General features: G+C 36.5%; 1 protein-coding gene and 1 non-coding gene across 4 annotated transcripts in view; both read left to right on the forward strand.

The window, feature by feature from the left end:
- LOC106876368 (bone morphogenetic protein 2) overlaps positions 1-20,897 on the forward strand; it is a 316,795-nt gene that overhangs the window by 106,514 nt on the left and 189,384 nt on the right. The window lies entirely within an intron of this gene.
- On the forward strand, positions 12,731-12,834 carry LOC128249142 (U6 spliceosomal RNA). Its single transcript, XR_008265261.1, has one exon. It is a non-coding gene; the product is annotated as a U6 spliceosomal RNA (small nuclear RNA).

A 20,897-nucleotide genomic window follows, 5' to 3' on the forward strand; every position in this document is an offset into this window, starting at 1 on the left:
GGCCGTATAGCCTTTTCTGTTTGTTTTCCTGTCTTGTGTTTTTGTCCGCCACTACATTTCCTCCGTGGCACAGGTTTAATTTGTGTATACAAATTTAATTTGCGGTCCATGGGAAGAGCCGTTTTAACGATGCGTCCTACACAGCTCTTCGAAACGCCGGTGTTAAAACGGGGGTAGCTGATGAAGGAAAATGTTCTCTATGTGGCTTGTGTGTTTTCTGTACTCTGATTATCATTATTTTCTTGTCTACGTTTTGTTTGCAATGTCCTGTACCCAGATATGCACCTATACATACAGGTGGATGTAGGTATGCACATACTTGTACGTATATATGCATATACTCATTTACTATTTGTTTTTATATATATAGATAGATATACTATGTATATATATCCCCACCTCACCCAAGCATCCTTTGTGGCAAAAAAATTGAAATATTAATAATAATAATAACTATCATTATTATTATTATTATTATTATTATTATTATTATTATTATTATTATTATTATTATTAAGGTGGCGGCGACTTGGTAGAATCGTTAGCTCGCCAGATAAAATGCCATTACGTTGTTAGTTCAAATTCCACCGAGCTCACTTGTACCTTTTATCTTTCCGGGGTCAATGAAATGAATACCAGTCATATACTGGCTCAATGTAATCGACTTCGCCCTCGCCCTTCCTTCGAGAACTGCTGCCCTTGTGGCAAAATTTGAAACCATTATTGTTATTGTTATTTTTCCTTATTATGTAATATTCAACAATAATTACACGCATATACATATATTCACTCACATATACATATGTGCACGCGCACGCTTTTAATATGCGTACACACTCAACCATTGTGTGTAATGGTGTAATGTGTGTGTTTGAATACTTATCTAATATATGAATGTGTATATTTACATATATACATACAGACTTATACATGTGTGTGTGTGTGTGTGTGTGCGTGTGTGTGTGTGTGTGTGCGTGCGTGCGTGCGTGCGTATGTATGTATGTATGTGTGTATGCATGTAAGTATGTATACTCTATGCAGAGCCGCATATATTTGTAATGTCAAGCCAACCACGTGTAATTTTACATATATTTATACATAAGAATACATGTGTACATGTGTCTCATTGAATGTCTGTGTGAATATATATAAACATGGTTATTTATAACTATGTATGTAACTAAATAGGGGATGGCTGTATATATTATGAACGCGTGTGTGTGCGTGCGTGCATGCGTAAAAATGTGTGTATGTCGGTGTGTTTGTGTGTAGATAAGAATGTGTGTAGGTGTAAATGTGTGACAGTAGACGACAGTAAAGCGAACCGAAGAGATTAATGCCCGAAGGACGACGGCACAGAATGGAAAACTATTAAACATTGTCGAAATCAAGAAAGCTGAATGGAGGAAGTTTATTCACAATAATTGTTATGCCAGAAAAGAGGGCTATGTATGGGGTAGGGCCCCTAATTACACCCACACAATAGTCACGGGGCCTTGGTGGGCGCCGTATTGTTATTAGAGGCGTCAGATTGGAACTACAGTTAAAACATTGCCTCTCATTTGAAAGGAAAAAGGTTCGTTCCCTGTTGGAAACTAAAATGTCGGTTATTCTATTCGATACGGGAAGTACAAGGACGAGTTTTTAGGAGCATTTAGTCAGGGTTCAAAAAAAATTAAAACAAAATAGATTCAGGGCTTTTTAACGTGTGATAAAATCATATCTCGTAAACGAAGAGGTCATTGACAGAGTGGGGCGATTGGGACAAGCTGGGATAGGTGGTGGTCCCTACTATAATATTAGGAGACGGTCGTTATTGTTGTTTTATTCTTATTCAAACCCTGATCAACTTTGATCAAAAGCCTTCAAGCCGTGACAATCCCAATAATTTAAAATATGTAATATTACATTATTCAATGAGCACTTCCTTGTTTAAGTCGGTGGGGTGATACTCTTTTGATTTGTAGGAAATACAAGCTGTTATTTCTAAAAGTAGCTCCGTCGTTGCCTCGGTTGAAAACTAATATAAAAGGGAGCCGTATTTAGGTATTTCAAATATTCAGAGTTATTCTAATAAATCATTCTTAATTCACACGTTTCTAAATATTCTACTAGCTGGTTATTATTAACTTCATACGAAAGTCCCTCGACAAACATCAAATGGAAAGTATACGTATTCCGCTGAATCCTGATGTGGTTCTTTGTGTGAGGAAGGGGAGGTTCATGCGCATGTGTTTATGAATGAATGAGTGAACAACAGAAACCTAGAGAAATCCGCAATAACAAAAAAACTACACGCTACGATATGAAGAACAACAACAGAAACAGTCTCCCAATGTTATGGAAAGGACCACCACCACCTACCTACTCCAGCCTGGTGTTGTAGCTGATTCTATGGAAAAGTGGGTTCACTACTATGCAACACTTTATTCACTCAGAGAAAATTCATGCACGGGAACTTTTGGGGGCTTGAAACGGATTTACTGAGTTTATGAAGTGGTCTTACTCAGTCACGAGTTATCCTCCTCCATATATATATACATATCCTTTATCTTTACTTGTCTCAGCCATTAGACTGCGGCCATGCTGGTGTACCATCTTCAAGGATTTTAGGGAACGAATCTACTCCAGTACTTTCACTTCCCAACTACATGCCTACATTTAATTTTTAATCTATTAGAATTTCAGAGCTCCTTCGCTTGACTTTATTGACAACAATTGTCGTTAACACTTTTGATTGTTTTGTTTTTTCTCTATACACATTCAATCTCAATTATTAAGGGGTTTTTTTTCTATTTTCACTACATTTTATTCGGTCGTAAATTCAGATTCGCCATTAGTCTTATAACTGTTGTCAGGTTAATCACGATTAAACTGGATCATGATCAAATACTTTCCAGCGGTGACCATCCCGTCTTGGCAAGCAGCGTGCATCTAATGCTACATTGTTGCATTAATACAGTATCTAGGACTAGATTAATCATAATTTTTTTTTTTCTTTAAGATATTAGGGCGTTGAAAGATTTATTTATAATTTCTAGCATGTCTACCGACTACTTATGGGTTTCGTCATTGGTTAGTTCATTGGTCAAAATTTTCTATTGGTGTTTTGCCTTTTGGCGTTGCCTTAGGCCCTCCATTTTTGAGGGACCCCATTCCACTATAAGTCTGATCGCAGCTGATTTCTCCCATAAAAATATTAAACAAAATAAAAAAAAAGAAATGCTGGGTTTGGGAAGAAGAACCAACCTTTGTACTAGACTGGTTCTTCGTTTATCGATTTTTACGAGAAAAAATACTAAGTGGACTTCGGTGCGATTTGAACTCAGAGCACCGAAGGCCAGAACGAATGTTGCAAGACATTTATGGAAACTCCTGCACATTACTGTCTTGAGTCCCAGTATTCATAGGGACCAGTTATTCAGTTTCCATGGCATGTAAGCGACCGAGATCACAACATTTCCCAGGGGGAGCCAGCGGAATAATGTGCGTTGCTCAAGAACACAGCATACCGCAGGAATTGAAACCACGAGTCTTCACAAGACATTCTATACGATGCACTATTTTATCAGTTGTTCACCATCTTGTTTCGTCCAATCCACCTAATTCCATTCTGTCTCAGCCAGTCAAGTTATTTCTAAGAAAGTTGCTGCTAAGATCTAACAATCCCAACTAGGGAGGAATTTGCCTATCATTCGCTACCCGCCATGTACAGAGACCAATTTTGAATACTTGCCACTGGGGAAGACATCAACTTAAAATATGCGGATAAATTAATAAATGATTTAAATACTGTCTCAGCTTCAGTGTTATTGTATGTTCTATCATCATCTTCAGACAGGAATCAGTTTGCTTCGATAATTAGACAGTGTCGAGTTGAAAAACAATCCTTATGCTAGACTGACCTGCGGTACTTAACGTTGGCAGTAGGTCTTTAACCAAGGTGAAGGGGTTCTTCTCGCTATCAATGAGAAGACTCAACCATTCGTTCGACGGCAAAAGAAAAAAAAAATGAAAAAAAAAGGGAAAAAGAAAAAACAACAAATAAGAGGAAAAAATCTTCACATAAGTATTTCAGTTTTTTCTTCAGATGATGGAATAATAATGGGTTGGTGACCAAGCTATATTTTAGGATCTGTCAACCTGTCATAGTAGCTACCGGCAGTATAATTTACCTGCAATTATCACTCATACTCTCTTAGAATGGTGAGTTCACCGCATTTCTGGAACTGGTAATCCGACATAATTTCGTACATGCCCCACATTGCCGTTAGCAGCTATAAATATAGGGGGCTGCATAACTGTATCAGAGAGTGAGTATATGTAGAGGTGTGTATGTCTATTTGTTAAAGGAACTGCACGTCTGCGTGAGGGAGTATATATATGGATAGGGTGTGTGTGTGTGTATTTGTTAAAGGAATTTACGTAATTAATGCATTTGTGTATACATTTGTATATATTCTTGTTTTCAGTAATTATATATACATGTATATAATTATATATATGTGGGAGTGGTTGTATAAATACGTGTACTTGTATGTAGATATGTCGCTGCATGTGTTATATATATATATATTATATATATGTGCGTTTGTATATGCATATGCATATGTATATATATATATATATATATATATATATATATATATATATATGTGTGTGTGTGTGTGTGTGTGTGTGTGTATGTATGTATGTTTGTATGTATGTATGTATGTATAAAACTTACTTACATACATACATACATACATACATACATATATATATATTTATATATATATATATATATATATATATATATATATATATACATATATATATACACACATATATGTACATGCCTACATATATGTGTATATATACATGTATATATGGGTACAGGACGTCGAAAAAACGTGAACAAAATTAGAAACGAGAACATAAAAAACAAAAGCATATACATATGTATATGTCTATATGTATATATATATGTGTGCATACATATATATATTTATATATATATATGTACTTATATATGTATATATATATATATATATATACATATATGTGTGATTGTGTATATATATATATATATATATATATATATATATATATATGTGTGTGTGTGTGTGTGTGTGTGTGTACACACATGTGCGTGTATATATTAATCTGTGTGTGTGTGTGTGTAATTTTTCATGCACACAGACATACTTATGCGTGTATATATATATATACATATGAATATTATAAATATTCATATGTGAGCGTGTGTGCGCGCGCACACACACACACGCACGCACACAAATACACACGCATATTTATAGCTATAAATGTGTGGCATATCTATATCTATGCACATATATATTACATGAATTTATGCATGTGTATAATATATTGCATCAATAAACCTTTATATTCCATATGCATCTTCAGTCCGCAGACTTCATAAATAATTCTTATATATATTACCATTCCCAGGCATGTATCTATATTTTTTCTTTTATTGTTTTATTAATAATTTTTCATGAAACAACACACATGCGCGCGCACTATTTTTTTTTTTTTTTTTTTACATGACTACGTGTTTATGTGATATATCTGGACGTGCGTGTGCGTCTTTGTGCAAATTACGTGTGAAGTTGTATGCTCACGTGTGCGAGTGTATAGGCTGTATATATTCGTAAATAGATCAATGTATGTATGCAAGCATGTATGTGCATGTGCGTGTGTGTCTATGTATGTGCATCTATAAATGTGCGCATATGTATCTATTTTTTATTTTCATTTTTCGATTGCTTTTCTATGTTTTTTTTGGTTTTATTTTTTTGGTTTTTTTTTTAATCCAAGCAACTATTGAACATGTTCCAGAATATAAGGAAAGACCTGTTGGAAGAATAATTCTGACGATTTTAAAATATGTGGCGAGGATAGCTGTGTCTACATGGGACAATTATAAGATTAATAACATTTTAAGAATTTACTCGACTACGAGGATTGCAGTTCATCCGATCAACGGAAGAGCCGGCTAGTGGATTTAAAGTTTAAGTGGCTGAGCACTCCACAGACACGTGTAACCATAATGTAGTTCTCGTGGAAATTCAGCGTGACACAGAATGCGATAAGGCTGGTCCTTTGAATTTAAGGTGCAATTTTGCCAGCCGAGTGGACTGGAGCAAAGTGAAATAAAGTGTCGTGCTGAAGGACACAACGTGTCGCCGAGTATCGAACTCACGATCGTACGATCGTGTGCCGAATTCTCCAAACCGCTAAGCCACGCACCTTCACAATACATAATTATTTACATCAACGTGTATACACGTACTCATAAATATACTAACAAACATGTCACTGTATAATTGTGTACACGTGCATTTTACACACAATACATGCACAGGCATGCATACGTTACGTGTATGCATGTACGTAATTATGAATGTATGTGTGTGTGCGTATGTTTGTATGCGTGTGTGTATGACTGTGTGGAAAGAAGTTTGCTTCCTAACCATTTGGTTTCGGGTTCAGTCACAGTGCGAGTCACCAAGTCAACTTATGAGTGGATTTGGTAGATAGAAACTGAAAGGAGCCCACCATATATAAGTGTGTATGCGCCCGCGCACGTGTGTGTGTGGGTTGCCCCCACCGCCGCTTGATAACCGGTGTTGGGGTCTTTACGTTCCCGTAACATAACGGTTCGGCAAAAAGGGTTCGATAGAATAAGTACCAGGCCTCAAAAATGTACCGGGGTCGAAGCGTTGTCCCAGCATGGCCGCAGTCAAACGACTGAAACAAGTGAACGATAACGATAATGTGTGCGTGCGCGTGCGTATGAGTATGTATATGTATCCCATAACACGTGTGTTTGAAAAGCTGCAAAAAGTGAAAGTGCACAAACACAATGCTAACTTCTGAAAGGTTTACATCATTCTGAGGGCTTTTTTTTTTTGATTTTTTTTTATTTCTTTTTATTTAATCAATAATTTTTAATGTAAGAGAAAAATCTTTCTTCAGCTATAAAGAATTCTCAGCAAAAACTTTTTTTAAATAGAGAGGAGGGAGAGAGGTAGATAGATAGATAGATAGATAGATAGATAGATAGATAGATAGATAGATAGATAGATAGATAGATAGATAGATACGTACAAACTCAATACACGCACATATATAAAATATATGTATATATATGACGTATATACTTTATCAATATGTTTGTACGTGCACACGTTATTTATATATTGCTGTACATGTTCCATATGTATGCATGGGTGTATGTACGTATGTATGTATGTATGTATGTATGTATGTTTGCATGTATGTATCAGTAAGAGCCTACATTTTCTGTTTGTCTAGTGGATCCCAGCATCATATTAGTGGAGTTTATTTTAATTACTCGTCACCCTACAAAAACAAGTTGGCAATCTTAGTCGTTACTCATTAAAAATATGAAGCGGAGGAGGGGGAGTCTGTAGACATATCGTATATTCATATTTGAGAGTCTGTAATGATGTAACTCTATATCCATATGTCTTATGATGATATACATGTAGTACATGTGTGTGTGTGTGTGTGTGTGTGTGTGTGTGTGTGTGTGTGTGTGTGTGTGTGTGTGTGTGTGCGCGTGTGTGCGTATGTCTATATGTCACTGTGTGTGTATTTATGCATGTGTTTATATGTGTGCTTGTTGTAGGGAATGTAATATGCTTCGGTTACAGATAGATCAAAAGATAAATAGTTAATATAAAATTGAACTTAGAAATTTTTTTTTTTTTATCTGGGATCAAGTCGAGTAAGGTACAACGTTAAGCCGTACCCCACATCTCACTTACTCACTATGTATGTATGGAGATATATATATATATATATATATATATATATATATATATATATATATATTACATGTGTGTGTGTGTGTGTGTGTGTGTGTGTGTGTGTGCGTGCGTGCGTGCGTGCATGCGTGCGTACGTGTTCATATGTACATACATAGAGGTGACCTATGACCAAAAGGCTTTCTATCTGAACTGCTATTTTATTACTATGTCTAGCACGTCAGGAGACAGTATAGAGATTGCATGGTATTACTCCGTATGAAGCTTGAACCAGACCTGTGAGTCGATGATACAGAATAGAGATAGTTCAGTTTATTTCATGCTATTAAGGAATCGCGCGTTTCGATGTTTGTGTTAATATGTATGGGTTTTGGTGTTTTGGGCGATTGCAGCCTCTGTGAGCATATATGTATACATTTATGTACGTTTCCTACAGCATTAGAGTGGAGGCGCAATGGCTCAGTGGTTAGGGCAGCGGACTCGTGGTCATAGGATCGCGGTTTCGATTCCCAGACCAGGCGTTGTGAGTGTTTATTGAGCGAAAATACCTAAAGCTCCACGAGGCTCCGGCAGGGGATGGTGGCGAACCCTGCTGTACTCTTTCACCACAACTTTCTCTCACTCTTACTTCCTGTTTCTGTTGTGCCTGTAATTCAAAGGGTCAGCCTTGTCACGCTGAATATCCCCGAGAACTACGTTAAGGGTACACGTGTCTGTGGAGTGCTCAGCCACTTGCACGTTAATTTCACGAGCAGGCTGCTCCGTTGATCGGATCAACTGGAACCCTCGACGTCATAAGCGACGGATTGCCAACAACAGCAAGAGTATTTTAGCTCTTTTTTCGGATCTAGTCTTTTTCATTCTCAAAATAAGCACTCCCCTTTAATTTTGCTCAGATTGCTTTCAATTTTGGTGTATCGATGCAACTCTGAATTTTGATTACGATCAACCAATTACTTTATCTCGTAAATTAAAGAATCTGATGTTATTTGGAATTAAAGTTGGAAAATTTGGATAATTTTAGCCAATCAACAGACAGCGAGGCATTAATAGCTTGTTACCATGACAACAGCACATTGTGTTGTGTTCCACCCGCATGCTGTGTTGATTCTTCACATTACGAGATTTACTTCACCCGCATGTTTTGTTTTGATAAAAAATTATATTTATCAATTAGAATTTTATTATAGATATTTTTCGTCAATTGTTTTAATATTTTACATATTTTTCATATATAGCAAAAGTTGTTTGCGATTCTTATACAGTTTTTGGCATTATGAAGGTGAATGGAATATGTGAACTCAGTACACATAATTTGACGTTATTTTTGAATTCTACTTGCAAAAACATATGATATAGGTATTGTTTTTCTTGAGATAAATTCTTTGTTGACCAGCGTTATTCTTATTGTAATTTACAAATACAAGCATAAAAACGTTAATCCACTTTGAAGTTTTGGAGACAGACGCCCCTTGTCACGCACACACACACATACACACACACACATCCACTTATTTATTAATGATGTACATAAATACATGACAGGTAATCATAATACTGAAATACGCATAAAGTAAACATGCAGACAAATATATTAATATTACGAATTTTAAAAATAATAATAATAAAAACATAAATCAATGAAGAGATAAAAGAAACATCTTGATTTTATTAGGTATTTCTGTTTATTTAGAAACCTAGAATGAAGAGACTCTAAACTATAAATTACACAGCTACAACCTTAAAGTTGACACGCTCCGCTCAACGCAGAAAATTTCTTATTTCTTTATTGCCCACAGGGGGCTAAACATAGAGGGAACAAACAAGGACAGACAAAGGGATTAAGTCGATTACATCGACCCCAGTGCGTAACTAGTACTTAATTTATCGACCCCGAAAGGATGAAAGGCAAAGTCGACCTCGGCGGCAACGCAGAAAATTTCTGTCTGCCTATTGGCTATAAATACACAGTTTTCTCGATTTTTAAACCCCTGTAACATTTTCGCCCAATTTTTTTCTCCGCAGCATCATATCTTCATAGCAATTAGACTGGAAAACTTTATCATTATATCCGATTTTCAGATTTTTTACTGTCTTTTAAAAAAATGCATATTTTGCCAATGTAAAGAACTAAATCCTTTTTTTTTTCTAGCCATGTCGGTGTTTTGACACCCGTACTCGCGTTTGGTGACAATTATATTTTTCCTTTATGGTATCGTATTGCGTATGGTGTTTATATTAATTTTCGTGCGTGTGTGTGTGTGTAAATACAAACTTGTTACCAGTTCAAATATTCTTGAGGCATATTTGCACCCGTAAGAAAGTCATTCAACGTATTTTGTCATGAGTTTAGCATTACCTCGAATAAATAATTTCGTGATATAGAGAGCTGTTAGTGTACAGAAAAAATTAAATATTTCACCATCGGGTCTAATAATGAATGTCTATTCTGGCGATTTTTTAAGAATATTGAATTTCAAATTGGTCATTTTCAATAAACTAAGCAAACTTTAAATGTACTAACGAAATATAATTGTTAAAAAAAATTTGTCTATCTCTTTAAATTTCTATTTCATCTCAAATTACGACCCCGGTTTTTCAAATATTAACTTCCGGATTCTTTATCCGATTTCAGCTGATGAAAGTCTCAGTTTCCACAATATACAAACTCCTAGAAAAAAGGTCATGTCAGTTTTATCCCTACCACGAATTACGTTACTGAAAAATATCGCGCTCTCTCTCTTTCTCTCTCTCTCTCTCTCACTCCCCTCTCTCCAGTGTCCTCTCAGTGTCTGCATTGAAACAGAATTGAAACTTGGAAGTTTTATAAAATTACAGCTCGGAAGACACCAGATAATTCATCTCCGAAGTCTTAACTTGAGCAATCAACAAGCACATAAAAGCTATTGATACGCTAGATGTTATAATTGTTGGCAAGAAATTATTTTGTTCAAACATTCATGAGTTCGTTCGTCCATGCTTTCAATTTTGTTATTTTCTCTCTATATTAACGAACACCGTCAAGTATTTGAAACCACAAGAATCATTAATAATAAGCGTTATAAGGTTAAATGTCGTATAAAGACGCTAATAAACCGTGGAGTATAAAAAATAAGAATAATAAAGAGGCTTATTAATAGCAACATACCACAAGATGAAGCGCATCTCCATAATCAAATATATTTTAAATTCAATTCTAGCTAGTGCACCTTCATGTTAGTTTTGATTACAAATAAAGAAACTGCCATTACAACGATCCAGCTTCAATTCCCAAGTGAAGGTTATTTACACTCCATTTTTATTACAACTACAACGGCTGCTGCTGCTACGACTCCTGCTGTTATCGTTGTGCTGTTGATGAAAGTAAATATATTGCCAATTCCCACTACACCTCCAGTATTAATCCAGGACTTTATCTCCTAAATCCTTGCTACGACTGTACAGCTAATCGCCATATTACATTGAAGCACACTTTACTGCAGTTTATATTTATATACTTAGATCGCTGTTCCAAGTTCATATTTCCCTCGAGTGTAGAATATTTGCCTTTCATCTATGAAGTCGCTAAAACAACTATCTGCAGTCAATCTTATATTACCCCACCACCACCATCACCACCACCGCAATAACCTCTTATAAATGTCACCAATGTAATTTAATGAAGCTAAAATACATAATGTTGGTCTCGAGTTTTGGCACACGGCCAGACGTTCGTGGGAAGGGGCTAGTCGATTACATCGACCCCAGTTCTCAACTGGTACTTGCTTTATCGAGCCCGAAAGGATGAAAAGCAAAGTCGACTTCGGAGGAATCTGAACTCAGAACGTAAAGACATACGAAACGCCATTGAGCACTTTATCCGGCGTGCTAATGACTCTGCCAGCTTGCCGGCTTACTGTTGTTTCGATATTGGTTTCAAATTTTCGTACAAGGCCAGCAATTTTGGGGGAAGAGATGAGTCGATTACATTGACCCCAGTCGGTATTCAGCTGGTACTTATTCTGTTACTTTAATATCCCCGTTTCTGTTGCTAGACATAATAATACAACACTGCAACAAACCCAATACAAGTAAAGTTTATATTTTCCTTTGAAAAGTCGAATTTTGTTCTGCCTTCCTCTGAAAAGATCTTTTGGTCAGGATCAGAATGTGACACGAATGAATTCGATCGATCATTGATCCAACCGATAGTAATGTCTATCACAGTGACTGATAATGGGTGTCCAGTAAGGTGGACATTCCTGTGTGTCCCTGTCTGTGTGTCTACAACTGTATGGACTTAATTGACTTGTGTCACTCATTAAACTTTCGGTAACAGCCATGTGGTTGTTCTTGACATCAACAAAGACATCGTTCATTTTTACCAATAGAATTATTTCGCTGTAACCCACCTGTGAAGTCCATGCGAATATATGACAACAGAATCCCCACATATTGCTAATTCTAGTGAACTTTGACATTCGGTTACGTGCCCCACGATCGGCAATAGATAGATAGAGACAAACAGACAGACAGAGACAGAGAGAGAGGGAGGGAGAGAGAAGTGAGGGGGAAAACTGACAGACAAACAGGCATACAGATAGATAGATAGATAGATAGATAGATAGATAGATAGATAGATAGATAGATAGATAGATGCAGGCGTGTGTGTAAGAGAGAGAGATAGAGAGTGAGAGGTGAAGAGAGAGTTACTGCTGTTGTATAGTCTTTGCTAAAAACCTGTTAATTAGCATGTAAATAAAATTGACAGAGGTACCATCAACTGGCAGAGAACAAAATTAAATTCGCCCCACCCCTTCTCTCACCATCTCCCTCCTTCTTTCTTTATCTCTCTTTCTTTCTTCCTCTGTCTCTCTCTCTCTCTCTCTCTCTCTTTCTCTCTCTCTCTCTCTCTTTTTCTCTATGGAAAATGCTCCTCTGTTATTTTACTTTCAAATATGTTGCTTCGACAATACTAAAACTGGAACGATACGGAGATTAGCATGGGCCTTTGCGCAACGACGACACACAAATTCGTGAAGTGTTCCATATTTTCCGAAGACGGTGACTTGGTAGAATCATTAGCACTCCGGACAAAATGCCGAGCGGAATTTCATACGTCTTTGCGTTCTTAGTTCAAATTCTGTCGAGGTCGACTTTGCTTTCATACTCTCGGGGTCGATAAAATAAGTACAAGTTGAACAGTGGGTTTGATGTAATTTCAGGCCTTGGTACTATAGAAGAAAGGATTCTTCTACTTTCCTTTTCGTCCGTGTCTCTCTCCCTCCCCTTCTTACTCTCCTTCTCTCTCTCTCTCTCTCTCTCTCCTATTCTTCTACTTTCTACCCACTCTTTATTCTCTCTCTCTCTCTCTCTCTCTCTCTCTCTCTCTCTCTCTCTCTCTCTCTCTCTCTCTTTCTTGCCTTTTACACAAGGCCGCACAAGCTGACATGTGCGAACACACACGTACAAGCACAAACACATTCTCTCCTTCATTTCTTTCTCTCTGTTTCACTCTCTCTTTCTTACTTTCTATCACATCCTCTCTTTCTTTCTCTCTCTCGCTCTTTCGCCCCTCTCTCTCACTATATCTTTCTCTCTATCTCGCCCCCTCACTTTCATTTGAGAAGCGGGGGATGAGAAAACAAGGAGGGGTTGGCGTGAAATTCAGAGAGTGGTATGGGTTACATAGGGAGCTGGTGTTGTATGAGACGACTGCAGGAAAGTTTGCTGTTGTTGGATTTAACCAATCGTTTTGCTTTATGAAAATAGCTTATTTGGGGTTGCGTGTGTGTGAGTGGCTAGATTGATAGATAAATAGATAGATAACTAGACAAATAGATAGATGTAACATATACGTAATATATTTTTTTTTTCTACTCTAGGCACAAAGCCCGACATTTTGGCGGAGGGGCCAGTCGATTTGATCGATCACAGAGATCTAGTCGTTTTGGATCTTTTTGGTTTGACGGGCAACACTTGTTTTCTTAACGAAACACTTTCAAACTTGGGACACTGCTAGAATGTGTCATATAAAACAACTTTTTTTCTTAGCCTTCTTAACAAAAAATTGTACATCGCAAGTTATTTCATGTTAAAGTTGTCGTATTTCTGTAATTTCAACCAATCACTGACGTCTATTCAGCTGATTACAGTTACTGCTGTTTTGTAATCAATAATTTTTTGCCGGTGAGAAAAATGTTATTCCCTGTTGACATATTTCATCCGGTTTTTTGGTTTGTTTTCTTTTGAAGCAGACAAAATTACAGAAAAATGGTAATTTATACGCATATATTGTTTATATAATAAATTACGCTGTGCGTATCTGTGTTTGTAACAATTTTTCGCTAGTACTCAGTAACACATTTTCTAAATGATAGTAGAGTTTGATTTGAAGAAGATTTGGCTGCTATTATGCTTGAATTACACTATTTTACTTGTTTCAGTTGATTGAATAATAGCTAATAAGGGGAAAAAGCCATCAAAATACTTGAATATTGCCTGCACTTATTGGAGCTGGAAGAATTATTTATGCACCTCCACCAAGTGCTTCATTTCCTAGAAATAGCAGCCAAATCTTCAAATCAAACTGACCAAAGCCTTGTGGGTTGATTCGGTAGAAACCCCTCATATATATATATATATATATATATATATATATATATATATATATATATATATATATATATATATATATATACATATATATATACATATATACATACACACATATATATAAAGCAGGTGTACACGAAGTACGATCATTTTCGTGTGTGTGTGTGTGTGTGTATTAAAAGGAACAGCTTTCTCCTCTTCTGTTATTTGAAACTGGAAGTCCCTAAATCTGGGAGGTCCGAGAAATTCCTCTTTCTTCCTAAATTCACTTTCACTTGATACGGAGTTTAACCCTTTCTTTCCAGAATAACTCATAAAATTGGACTGTAAACTTCGTTTTTGTGTAATGCAGTCAGTAACCTTTTTATGATTTTCTGCTCACAGACTCCGCTATATTCTATGATATTCCATTGAAGATGTTCAGAGTAATAAAGCAGGAATTTATTGTTTGACACGATCCTGCCAGACATTTTTGTTATTCTAGAGATTGTTTCTTTGCATGGAAATAAATCCTCTTCGTTTTCCTTTTCCGTTCTTTCTTCAGTAAACAGTAGTCAATTTGACTTCATTAAAAATAAGTTTGGTTATTCTTTATTAATCCTTATTTGCATACTTACTTCAGTGAAACGAGAAATACAATTTAAAAATAAAAATAACGAATTCATTATTGATAACAAACTGCTGTTTTCTCATGAGAAAAAATTCATGATGAAACACCATCGATTTAGAGAGCTCTTCTCCATCTGAACAACTGACAAAAACACTTTCAGATTTGGTGATTCGAGGAAAGTCAATCTCTAAAGAATCTTAATAAACAAGTCAGCAGGAATTTGTCTATATTATTTTAACTTTTCTTTAACTCAATATTTTCTTTTTAGATCTGAATGTCTTGTATAAACAATAAGAAGAAACAACGTCGGCAGCCACACAAAGATTTCTTCCTTGTGTTTTATCTCAGAATCCTCCTACACCTTCTCTTCCTCTTGTGTCTCCAGTGTTCAATACAGACAATGGTAAAGCTGAGAGCACGAACCGAAATATTAGTGTGCGCGCGCATGAGTGTACGTTAAAGATATGTATACACACCTACCCACATATATGCATAATACATTTGTGTGTGTGTATAATATTTAATGTAAATATATATATATATATATATATTTATGTAAATGTACGTTTTACACAGATTCATACAGGTATGTGTATTATATATATTTGTGTGTGTTTATATTTTATACACAAAATAGGTATGTGTATATATATGTACACACGCGTGTGTGTGTGTGTGTGTGCATACATGCATGCATGCATGTATGTCAGATGATATTCTAAGTAGCTGACCGAATAGAACTGAATCAGCAGGCAATCATGTCAATCTGGTCGCCATCAAACACAAACCTTGACTGTGACTTAGTAGTAGGCCAGTTGCTGGCCTACTTCATTCTTATTATTATGTACAGGTAGTAAGGAAATATAAACAAGCCCATTATTTCAAATAGAAACCCCACTCTTTAATACCCAATGGAGCGTACTAACATCGTCCAAATGACGCCGCTTAATATGTGGAGCTCTTAGAGTTCAAACGACGACATTCATAAGGTCACGCACACGCGCATATACAAACATACGTACATACATGGATACATACATACATATACATACATGTAAATATATATATATACTTCAAAAAGAAGTCTCACTATGAGCACACACAGACACACACACACACACACATATACATACATACATACATATATATATATATATATATATATATATATATATATATATATATATATATATATATATATATATGTGTGTGTGTGTGTGTGTGTGTTCAAAGTGAGACTTCCTTTTGAAAGAGTTCTTTTCTCCCAGCACAGACAGTCTCAAAGAAAACTAGTTGATCTTTTCTTCCCAGTCATAGAGCTCGCTATGAAGTGGACACGTGAAAAACAGGGAGTAAAATACGATAGAATTAAATATAAATAAGTGTAAAAGAGATGAACAAATAAATAATAAATCTAAAGGGAAATGTCCGCTCTGACCCAAAGTTGCAAAATGTACTTAAAGCAAGTTATTCTTATATTCAAGATTTGTTGAATAAAAACATCCTTAATCTTTAATTTCACCGAATTCTTCCATTCGATAGTTGTTTTTAAGTATTAGATGACAAAAATATATATTTACACTGAAATACCAGCTAACACAGATTTTCCGCAAATTGTCAACAATTAAATTTTCATTATCTGGTTTAGAGAAAATATATCCATTTATTATTGTCTTTTTTTTTTGTTTTGTTTGGGTTCTTTCGCATAGTTCCACATGATGCCTTCTTCTGTTTTATTCTACTGTTTTATTTTCTGGAGATGACTCCCACACTCCTTAAAACACTTCTTTTCTCACAGTTTGCACCTACTTTGCTTGAAAATCAGAATGAAGTGATGACTAAGGGAGAACCCGACGCCATTTCTGTCTTCGAACATACGTATGTCTATATACATACACAAAAAAATACATACTTATATGTCTATATGTACTTATATGTGTGTGTACACTAAATGTGCGTGCGCTATGAGTATATTTGTTCGTTTGCAAATTGGTGGGTGGATATAAGTCTGTGTATGTATAGGTATACGAAACACACAAGCGTACCTACACGCGCACACAAACACACTTTTTTAGGGCTGCCAGTCGCTGTGGAGCCAGGCGCCAGCTTTATCCGCATGGCTCCAATAACACAAACATTTGCACGCATGGTTTGACAGTTAGTGAGGTTGGGGACAGCAGCTGTGGCGGCGAATGAGCTCCAGGAAATGCCGCCATCCTTGATGTGTGGGTGTACTAGAGTTGTGTATGAGTGTGTGTGCGTGTGTGTGTGTGTGTGTGTGTGTGTGTGTGTGTGTGTGTGTGTGTGTGTGTGTCTCGCTGTTTTAATCTCAACCTCGACTGGGGCCTCAACGTCTGCTATGAGAGGTAATGGACACAGCAGTGGGAGTGTTTGCTTACTGTCCCCTCAAATCGTGATTATGGAAGCGATATGTGACCTAGCCCCTAGACGTCAGCGAATACATTTAAGTACATCTTTCTCTATCTTTCCTCCCTCGCTCTTTCCTTCTCTCACTCATTCCCTCTCTATTTCTCTCTCTTCCTCCCTCCCTTCCTCTCTCTCTCTCTCTCTCTCTCTCTCTCTCTCTCTCTCTCTCTCTCTCTCTCTCTCTCTCTCTCTCTCTCTCTCTCTCTCTCTCTCTCTCTCTTAACGTTGCTATTTATTTTCTATGATGATTGCACCAACAACACTACAATAACTGCAACTTTCTTCAAATAATATTCACAGCGCTGACTGCGTTTTTGTCTATTTTTGTTTTATTTGACGGGAAAAAAAAAACTTAACTTATGAAGGAAGGAGAGAGCGAAGAAAAAGTAATTGAAGGAATGAAGAAGGAATAATATCCCCAAAGTTCGTGTATCTAAAATATAATTTCTTCTCTAATGGCGGCGATATGTGTGTTATTTATCCAAATTACCCTGCAGAGTATTATGTAATGAATTCAAGGGTTTATCCCATAATTTCTTGTTTTAAAGAAACCTCTTCTGTGTTTTCTTAGTATATCTTCAATTTTTCACTTCAGTTCATATCTTCAAAGTATTTTGTGTATGGTTCCTCTAAACATTTCGTTAACGACCACACACACACACACACACACACACACACACACACACACGCACGCATGCACATGCACACACACGCACGCACACATCTATGTGTATGCACCCCACTCGATTTGTACATTCTAATACATAGGTGTACGCAATCTACCATCGTGCGTTTACATCTACATACATCAACAAACAAGCATGTGTGTGTGTGTCTATGTCTGAATCCACACACATATATACACACGTGACGTATATACACAGGAACACATATACACACACATTGCTGTTGTTTTTATTTTTCCCCTTATACTAATTTGTAATTTAATAGTTTTCTGTTTCCTTGAAGCTGCTGCGTGGGAAGAAAGAGTCGGAAGACGGCAGGGAAGATAGTTAAATCGAAATATTAGTAAAAGTCTGTTATGACATCGGTCAGATATCAAATGTAGCCAACATAATCCATCACCTTTCACTATTAAACTAGGTTAATATGCAAACTAAATCCCTTCAACTCTTTGATTTATTTATGCTTTATTTGATGTTTGTAATTAATTAAGATAAGAGCAATCAGTTTTGTTGTCTGATAAGTTTTAGTGTATCTACTGTCTTAGTGCAGATACAGTAGAGCACCGAACTAAATCGTTTATTAGTAGCATTTAGTTTCATCCTTCTTCATTCAAGCTGAAAACCCTCCAGGTCCATCTCCTCCTTTTCCTCCTTTCAGTTATTCAGGGTCGCAGAAATAAGAGTTATTAGCACGCCATAACAACCGAAATCAGATTAATAATTTCCTTTTACTTTTTGGAAAGAGAACGCGCAATTCCTTTGACACTTCCAATACCGATTTTCAACTTAAAGGTATGGAGGTCGGATTGCATTTGGGAAGGACCGAGTGAAAAAAGTATTTTCTTGCAATGTCAGTGAGATCAATAGAAGAAGAAAAGACAGATATGCCCGGATGGCAAGACCATGCATCTAACTTGCTGAGAAGAGCAGGTGATGTTGTGGCGATAGAAGCCATGGGAGGAAATAGCACGTCTGTGACTTAGAATTAGTTTAATGACATCTTAGATACTGTCAAATAAATTTGTGTATTGCAATGCCATATTATCAAAGTGAGATCTCTATTGAGCGTCTATCTAGAGTCTCGTATTGGAGCTCAAGGAAGATATACGTCGATTTCTTCCAGATAAGCACAAATATTAGAATTTTAAGGAAGGGTTTTTTTTCATTAGCTTAGTTGGAGGTAGGAGATAAAATGGCACTATTCGTGATCTTTTTGCAGGTCCTACAAGACTAGTAGAAGAAAAAGGACGTAAACCACGACTGATTGGTTGCTGCAGAAGGCGGTAGCCCATAAAATATAACGAGGTATCTTTAGATAGGAAACCTGGTTCTATTTACTGGCAACAGGTAGGATCCGAGTAAATGCATACAACAGCTTTGCCATAAGTTTACTTTTTGTCAAATATGGGACACGTAAGAAATATAATCCATCTTATCAAGGGTATATAATTTTGAACGTCTCTAATACGCTCGGAGCAACGATTTAACTAGAATTTAATTTGCATTTTAATGATTTACCAAACTGAGATCAAATAAGGACAAATATATTAATATAAATAAAAAATGTGTGTGTGTGTGTGTGTGTGTGGAGTTTACTTCGCATTATGGAATGGTCTCTCGTCCATCACTTGATCAAGATGTCAAACTTAACTTAAAACTTTGGTCTAATGCTGAGAAAAGGAGTAACTTCCCGCTGCCTCCACAGAGCCTAGAAGAGGACAGGAGTTAAATTCAATACCCCACATTGAGGAAATAGCCGTCAATTATACAATCCACCCGTATATTACTGTACTAGCCGTCCCTATAGGTGGTTCATAATTAAACCTCGGCAGGCTAAACCAGAGTAATTTAAGTGCACTATTGAACTCAATATAGGAGTGGAAATGTGATTAAAATAATTAATTACGTAAATAGACTAATTAATTATGACTTTTTGTTGTTGTTGTCATTTTGAGGCAAATCTATTTCCGAGTCTTACAGTGTTTCAGGAAGGGGTGGGCGATACCCGTACTATTTTCCATTACCTTCTTTAGATCCGCATCGAACATGTTTTTAGAGGAACGAGAAATAGAAAGTGTGGTTCCCCACTCCCAAATCCATCCTAGAATACTCAGGAATACCAATGGCGTCAAATACCTTCAACTAGAAATCGAAACTATATCTCGAAACTATATCTCGAATATGAGAAACCGAGTAAAGGTGGTGAGCTGGCAGAAACGTTAACACGCCGGACGAAATGCTTAGCGGTATTTCGTCTGCCGTTACGTTCTGAGGTCAAATTCCGCCGAGGTCGACTTTGCCTTTCATCCTTTCGGGGGTCGATAAATTAAATACCAGTTACTCACTGGAGTCGAGGTAATCGACTTAATCCTTTTGTCTGTCCTTGTTTGTCCCCTCTATGTTTAGCTCCTTGTGGGCAATAAAGAAATAAGAATCGCTAGCACGCTGAGCAAAATGCTTAGCCGCATTTCTTTCGGGTTTACGTTTAGAGTTGAAATTCCGCCGAGGTTGACTTAGCTTTTCATCCTTATGGAACACTGGAGTCGATGTAATCGACTTACTCGTTCCCTGAAATTGCTGGCCTTGTGCGCCAAAATTTGAAACCAATATGACAAATCGAATATTTAACCGTGATCCTCTGATGATTATCACTGAAGTGATGATTTCTCAGTAGAGGAAGAAAGATTTAGAGTGAAACAATGTATATGAGTTAATCGGAAACATTTTATTGCAACGTCTTGAAGAATTTTTAGTCTAAAGAATTGACCCCAATACTTACTT

The sequence above is a fragment of the Octopus bimaculoides genome, chromosome 11 (assembly GCF_046866305.1).
Source record: "Octopus bimaculoides isolate indiv1 chromosome 11, ASM4686630v1, whole genome shotgun sequence".
Lineage (NCBI taxonomy): Eukaryota > Metazoa > Mollusca > Cephalopoda > Octopoda > Octopodidae > Octopus > Octopus bimaculoides.